This window comes from Arachis hypogaea, chromosome 16 (assembly GCF_003086295.3).
Source record: "Arachis hypogaea cultivar Tifrunner chromosome 16, arahy.Tifrunner.gnm2.J5K5, whole genome shotgun sequence".
NCBI classification, from domain to species: domain Eukaryota; kingdom Viridiplantae; phylum Streptophyta; class Magnoliopsida; order Fabales; family Fabaceae; genus Arachis; species Arachis hypogaea.
In genome coordinates, this window is record NC_092051.1 from 49,236,269 (window position 1) to 49,243,730 (window position 7,462).

The 7,462-nt window shown below is 40.8% G+C and overlaps 1 non-coding gene across 1 annotated transcript; it reads right to left on the reverse strand.

The window, feature by feature from the left end:
• Nucleotides 1-797: 797 nt before the first annotated feature.
• LOC112760362 (small nucleolar RNA R71) lies at nt 798-901 on the reverse strand. Its single transcript, XR_003180806.1, has one exon. It is a non-coding gene; the product is annotated as a small nucleolar RNA R71 (small nucleolar RNA).
• Nucleotides 902-7,462: the final 6,561 nt, after the last annotated feature.

The window sequence follows — 7,462 nt, forward strand, 5'->3', positions numbered from 1 at the left end:
TAATTTTCGAAAATATCTTTCCTCTTTTTCAAAATTTCTTTTTAATTAACTAATTATTTTAATTTTTTATTTTAATTCTCGAAAATTACTAACCTTTTTCAAAAACTATTTTTGAAAATCACTAACTCTTTTTCAAAAATTATTTTCGAAAATTCTCTTTCTCTCTCATCTCATTCTATTTATTTATTCTTCTACTCACACAGGGACCACTATATTGTGGTAAAAAAGATCCCTATTATTATTTTTCTGTCCCTCTTTTTCATATGAGCAAGAGCAAGGACAAGAATATTCTTGTAGAAGCAGATCCAGAACCTGAAAGGACTCTGAAGAAGAAACTAAGAGAAGCTAAATTACAACAATCCAGCAAGCACCTTTCAGAAATTTTCGAACAGGAAGAGGAGATGGCAGCCAAAAATAATAATAATGCAAGGAGGATGCTTGGTGACTTTACTGCACCTAATTCCAATTTACATGGAAGAAGCATCTCCATTCCTGCCATTGGAGCAAACAATTTTGAGCTGAAACCTCAATTAGTTTCTCTGATGCAGCAAAACTGCAAGTTTCATGGACTTCCATCTGAAGATCCTTTTCAGTTCTTAACTAAATTCTTGCAGATATGTGATATTGTTAAGACTAATGGAGTAGATCCTAAAGTCTACAGGCTCATGCTTTTCCCTTTTGCTGTGAGAGACAGAGCTAGAATATGGTTGGACTCTCAACCTAAGGATAGCCTGAACTCTTGGGATAAGCTGGTCAAGGCTTTCTTAGCCAAGTTCTTTCCTCCTCAAAAGCTGAGTAAGCTTAGAGTGGATGTTCAGACCTTCAGACAGAAAGAAGGTGAATCCCTCTATGAAGCTTGGGAGAGATACAAAGGACTGACCAAAAATTGTCCTTCTGACATACTTTCAGAATGGACCATCCTGGATATATTCTATGATGGTCTGTCTGAATTAGCTAAGATGTCATTGGATACTTCTACAGGTGGATCCATTCACCTAAAGAAAACGCCTGCAGAAGCTCAAGAACTCATTGACATGGTTGCTAATAACCAGTTCATGTACACTTCTGAGAGGAATCCTGTGAGCAATGGGACGCCTATGAAGAAGGGAGTTCTTGAAATTGATACTCTGAATGCCATACTGGCTCAGAATAAAATATTGACTCAGCAAGTCAATATGACTTCTCAGAGTCTGAATGGAATGCAAGCTGCATCCAACAGTACTCAAGAGGCATCTTCTGAAGAAGAAGCTTATGATCCTGAAAACCCTGCAATAGCAGAGGTGAATTACATAGGTGAACCTTATGGAAACACCTATAACCCCTCATGGAGAAATCACCCAATTCTCTCATGGAAGGATCAACAAAAGCCTCAACAAGGCTTTAATAATGGTGGAAGAAACAGGTTTAACTATAATAAACCTTTTCCATCATCCACTCAGCAACAGACAGAGAACTCTAAACAAAAGACCTCTAATTTAGCAAACTTAGTCTCTGATCTATCTAAGGCCAGTATAAGTTTCATGAATGAAACAAGGTCCTCCATTAGAAATTTGGAGGCACAAGTGGGCCAACTGAGTAAAAGGATCACTGAAATCCCTCCTAGTACTCTCCCAAGCAATACAGAAGAAAATCCAAAAGGAGAGTGCAAGGCCATTGACATAGTCAACACGGCCGAACCTGGAGAGGAAGGGGAGGACGTAAATCCCAGTGAGGAAGACCTCCTGGGACGTCCAGTGATCAATAAGGAGTTTCCCTTTGAGGAACCAAAGGAATCTGAGACTCATCTAGAGACCATAGAGATTCCATTGAACCTCCTTATGCCCTTCATGAGCTCTGACGAGTATTCATCTTCTGAAGAGAATGAGGATGTTACTGAAGAGCAAGTTACCAAGTACCTTGGTGCAATCATGAAGCTGAATGCCAAATTATTTGGTATTGAGACTTGGGAAGATGAACCTCCCTTGTTCACCAATGAACTAAGTGATCTGGATCAACTGATATTGCCTCAGAAGAAACAGGATCCTGGAAAGTTCGTAATACCTTGTACCATAGGCAACATGATCTTTGAAAAGGCTCTGTGTGACCTTGGTTCAGGGATAAACCTCATGCCCCTCTCTGTAATAGAGAAACTGGGAATCTATGGGGTACAAGCTGCTAAAATCTCATTAGAGATGGCAGACAATTCAAGAAAACAGGCTTATGGACAAGTAGAGTACGTATTAGTAAAGGTTGAAGGCCTTTACATCCCTGCTGATTTCATAGTCTTGGATACTGGGAAGAATGAGGATGAATTCATCATCCTTGGAAGACCCTTCCTAGCCACAGCAAGAGCTGTGATTGATGTTGACAGAGGTGAATTAATCCTTCAATTGAATGGGGACTCCCTTGTGTTTACAACTCAAGGTTATCCTTCTGTAAACATGGAGAGGAAGCATAAAAAGCTTCTCTCAAAACAGAGTCAACCAAAGCCCCCACAGTCAAACTTTAAGTTTGGTGTTGGGAGGCCACAACCAAACTCTAAGTTTGGTGTTGGGGAGTCTCAACAATGCTCTGAACATCTGTGAGGCTCCATGAGAGCCCACTGTCAAGCTATTGACATTAAAAAAGCGCTTGTTGGGAGGCAACCCAATTTTTATCTAATTTTTATTTTCATGGTTTTTCATGTTTTATTAGGTTCATGATCATGTGGAGTCACAAAATAAATATAAAAATTGAAAACGGAATCAAAAACAGCAGAAGAAAAATCACACCCTGGAGGAGGATCTCACTGGTGTTTTAACGCCAGTAACAAGCATCTGGATGGCGTTCAACGCCAGAACAGAGCATGTTTCTGGTGCTGAACGCCCAAAACGGGCAGCATCTGGGCGTTTGAACGCCAGAATTGCACCCTGGAGAAGAGCTGGCGCTGAACGCCCAGAACAAGCATGGTTCTGGCGTTCAACGCCAGAAATGGGCAACAAATGGGCGTTCAACGCCCAGAACAAGCACCAATCTGGCGCTGAACGCCCAGAGTTGTGTGCAAGGGCATTTTGCATGCCTAATCTGGTGCAAGGTTGTAAATCCTTGGACACCTCAGGATCTGTGGACCCCACAGGATCCCCACCTACCTCCACTCACTTCTTCTCACCCCTCTTTCACACAATCCCATAAACACTATTCCCCAAAACTTTTCACCAATCACCTCAATCTCTCTTCCCTATCACCACTCCACCACTCACATCCATCCACTCTTCCCCATAAACCTACCTCATAAACTCCAACCACCTTCAAAATTCAAAATCAATTTCCCACCCAAACCCACCCTTATGGCCGAACCTTACCCCCCCTCCCTTCCCTATATATAGCTATCCATTCTTCCTCATTTTCACACAACACAACCCTTTCTTCCCCTTCTTGGCCGAAACACATCTCACTCCTCTCCTCCATTTTTCTTCTTCTTCTTCATCTATTCTTTCTTTTCTTGCTCGAGGGCGAGCAATATTCTAAGTTTGGAGTGGTAAAAGCATAAGCTTTTTGTTTTTCCATTACCATTGATGGCACCTAAGACCAGAGAATCCTCTAGAAAAGGGAAAGGGAAGACAAAAGCTTCCACCTCCGAGTCATAGGAGATGGAAAGGTTCATCTCCAAAGCCCATCAAGACCACTTCTATGATGTTATGGCCAAGAAGAAGGTGATCCCCGAGGTCCCTTTCAAGCTCAAGAGAAATGAGTATCCAGAGATCCGACATGAAATCCAAAGAAGAGGTTGGGAAGTTCTAACAAACCCCATCCAACAAGTCTGCATCTTAATGGTTCAAGAGTTCTATGCCAATGCATGGATCACTAGGAACCATGATCAAAGTAAGAACCCGGATCCAAAGAATCATCTCACCATGGTTCGGGGGAAATACTTAGATTTTAGTCCGGAAAATGTGAGGTTGGCATTTAACTTGCCTATGATGCAAGGAGATGCACGCCCCTACACTAGAAGGGTCAACTTTAATCAAAGGTTGGACCAAGTCCTCATGGACATATGTATGGAAGGAGCTCAATGGAAGATTGACTCCAAAGGTAAGCCGGTTCAATTAAGAAGACTGGACCTCAAGCCTGTGGCTAGAGGATGGTTGGAATTCATCCAACGCTCCATCATTCCCACTAGCAACCGATCTGAAGTTACTGTGGATCGGGCCATCATGATCCATAGCATCATGATTGGGGAGGAAGTAGAAGTTCATGAAGTCATCTCCCTTGAACTCTACAAAATAGCCGAAAAGTCATCCCCCATGGCAAGGCTAGCTTTTCCTCATCTTATTTGCCATCTATGTTACTCAGCTGGAGCTTTCATAGAGGGAGACAATCACATTGAGGAAGAGAAGCCCATCACTAAGAAAAAGATGGAGCAAGCAAAAGAGCCCATTCATGGAGCTCAAGGGGCACAGGAAGCTCATCACCATGAGATCCCAGAGATGCCTCAAATGCATTTTCCTCCACAAAACTATTGGGAGCAAATCAACACCTCCCTAGGAGAATTAAGTTCCAACATGGGACAACTAAGGGTGGAACATCAAGAGCACTCCATCATCCTTCATGAAATAAGAGAAGATCAAAAAGTAATGAGGGAGGAGCAACAAAGACAAGGAAGAGACATAGAAGAGCTCAAGGACATCATTGGTTCCTCAAGAAGGAAACGCCACCATCACTAAGGTGGATTCATTCCTTGTTCTTATTTCTTCTGTTTTTCGTTTTCTATGTTAAAGTGCTTATCTATGTTTGTGTCTTCATTACATGATCATTAGTAGTTAGTAACTATGTCTTAAAGATATGAATGTCCTATGAATCCATCACCTCTCTTAAATGAAAAAATGTTTTAATTCAAAAGAATAAAAGTACATGAGTTTTAAATTTATCCTTGAACTTAGTTTAATTATATTGATGTGGTGACAATGCTTCTTATTTTCTGAATGAATGCTTGAACAGTGCATATGTCTTTTGAAGTTGTTGTTTATGAATGTTAAATTTGTTGGCTCTTGAAAGAATGATGACAAGGAGACATGTTATTTGATAATCTGAAAAATTATAAAAATGATTCTTGAAGCAAGAAAAAGCAGCAAAGAACAAAGCTTGCAGAAAAAAAAAAAAATTGGCGAAAAAAAAATAGAAAAAAAAAGAGAGAAAAAGCAAGCAGAAAAAGCCAAAAGCTCTTAAAACCAAGAGGCAAGAGCAAAAAGCCAGTAATCCTACAACCAAAAGGCAAGGGCAATAAAAAGGATCCCAAGGCTTTGAGCATCAGTGGATAGGAGGGCCTAAAGGAATAAAATCCTGGCCTAAGCGGCTAAACCAAGCTGTCCCTAACCATGTGCTTGTGGCGTGAAGGTGTCAAGTGAAAACTTGAGACTGAGCGGTTAAAGTCAAGGTCCAAAGCAAAAGAAGAGCGTGCTTAAGAACCCTAGACACCTCTAATTGGGGACTTTAGCAAAGCTGAGTCACAATCTGAAAAGGTTCACCCAATTATGTGTCTGTGGCATTTATGTATCCGGTGGTAATACTGGAAAATAAAGTGCTTAGGGCCACGGCCAAGACTCATAAAATAGCTATGTTCAAGAATCATCATACTGAACTAGGAGAATCAATAACACTATCTGAACTCTGAGTTCCTATAGATGCCAATCATTCTGAACTTCAATAGATAAAGTGAGATGCCAAAACTATTCAAGAGGCAAAAAGCTACAAGTCCCGCTCATTTAATTGGAGCTATGTTTCATTGATAGTTTGGAATTTATAGTATATTCTCTTCTTTTTATCCTATTTGATTTTCAGTTGCTTGGGGACAAGCAACAATTTAAGTTTGGTGTTGTGATGAGCGGATAATTTATACGCTTTTTGGCATTATTTTTAGTATGTTTTTAGTTGGATCTAGTTACTTTTAGGGATGTTTTCATTAGTTTTTATGTTAAATTCACATTTCTGGACTTTACTATGAGTTTGTGTGTTTTTCTGTGATTTCAGGTATTTTCTGGCTGAAATTGAGGGACTTGAGCAAAAATCAGATTCAGAGGTTGAAGAAGGACTGCTGATGCTGTTGGATTCTGACCTCCCTGCACTCAAAGTGGAATTTGTGGAGCTACAGAACTCAACAAGGCGCGCTTCCAATTGCGTTGGAAAGTACACATCCAGGGCTTTCCAGCAATATATAATAGTTCATACTTTGGCCGAGTTTAGATGACGTAAAAGGGCGTTGAACGCCAGTTCTACGCTGCTGTCTGGAGTTAAACGCCAGAAACACGTCACAAGCCAGAGTTGAACGCCAGAAATACGTTACAAACTGGCGTTCAACTCCAAGAATGACCTCTACACGTGTAACATTCAAGCTCAGCCCAAGCACACACCAAGTGGGCTCCGGAAGTGGATTTATGCATCAATTACTTACTTCTGTAAACCCTAGTAGCTAGTTTATTATAAATAGGACTTTTTACTATTGTATTAGACATCTTTGAACATCTTTTGAACATCTTTGGATGCCTAGTTCTTAGATCATGGAGGCTGGCCATTCGGCCATGCCTGGACCTTTCACTTATGTATTTTTAACGGTAGAGTTTCTACACTCCATAGATTAAGGTGTGGAGCTCTGCTGTTCCTCAAAGATTAATGCAAAGTATTACTATTTTTCTATTCAATTCAACTTATACCGCTTCTAAGATATCCATTCACACTTCAACCTGAATGTGATGAACGTGACAATCATCATCATTCCCTACGAACGCATGCTTGACAACCACTTCCGTTCTACCTCAGATTGAATGAGTATCTCTTAGATTACTAATACAGGGGACTTAGTCCGAGATATTGGGATCTTCGTGGTATAAGCTAGATTGATGGCGACATTCATGAGAATCCGGAAAGTCTAAACCTTGTCTGTGGTATTCCGAGTAGGATTCAAGGATTGAATGACTGTGACGAGCTTCAAACTTGCGAGTGCTGGGCGTAGTGACAGACGCAAAAGGATAGTAAATCCTATTCCAGTATGATCGAGAACCTCCAGATGATTAGCCATGCAGTGACAACGCATCGGACCATTTTCACAGAGAGGATAGGATGCAGCCATTGGCAAGGGTGATCCCTCCAGACGATTAGCCATGCAGTGAAAGCGCATCGGACCATTTTCCAGAGAGGATTAAAAGTAGCCATTGACAACGGTGATGTCCTTACATAAAGCCAACCATGGAAAGGAGTAAGACTGATTGGATGAAGACAGCAGGAAAGCAGAGGTTCAGAGGAACGAAAGCATCTCTATGCACTTATCTGAAATTCTCACCAATGATATACATAAGTGTTTCTATCCTTATTTTCTATCTATTTATTATTTATGTTCGAAAACTCCATAACTATTTTATATCCGCCTGACTGAGATTTACAAGGTGACCATAGCTTGCTTCAAGCCAACAATCTCCGTGGGATCGTCCCTTACTCACGTAAGGTTTATTAC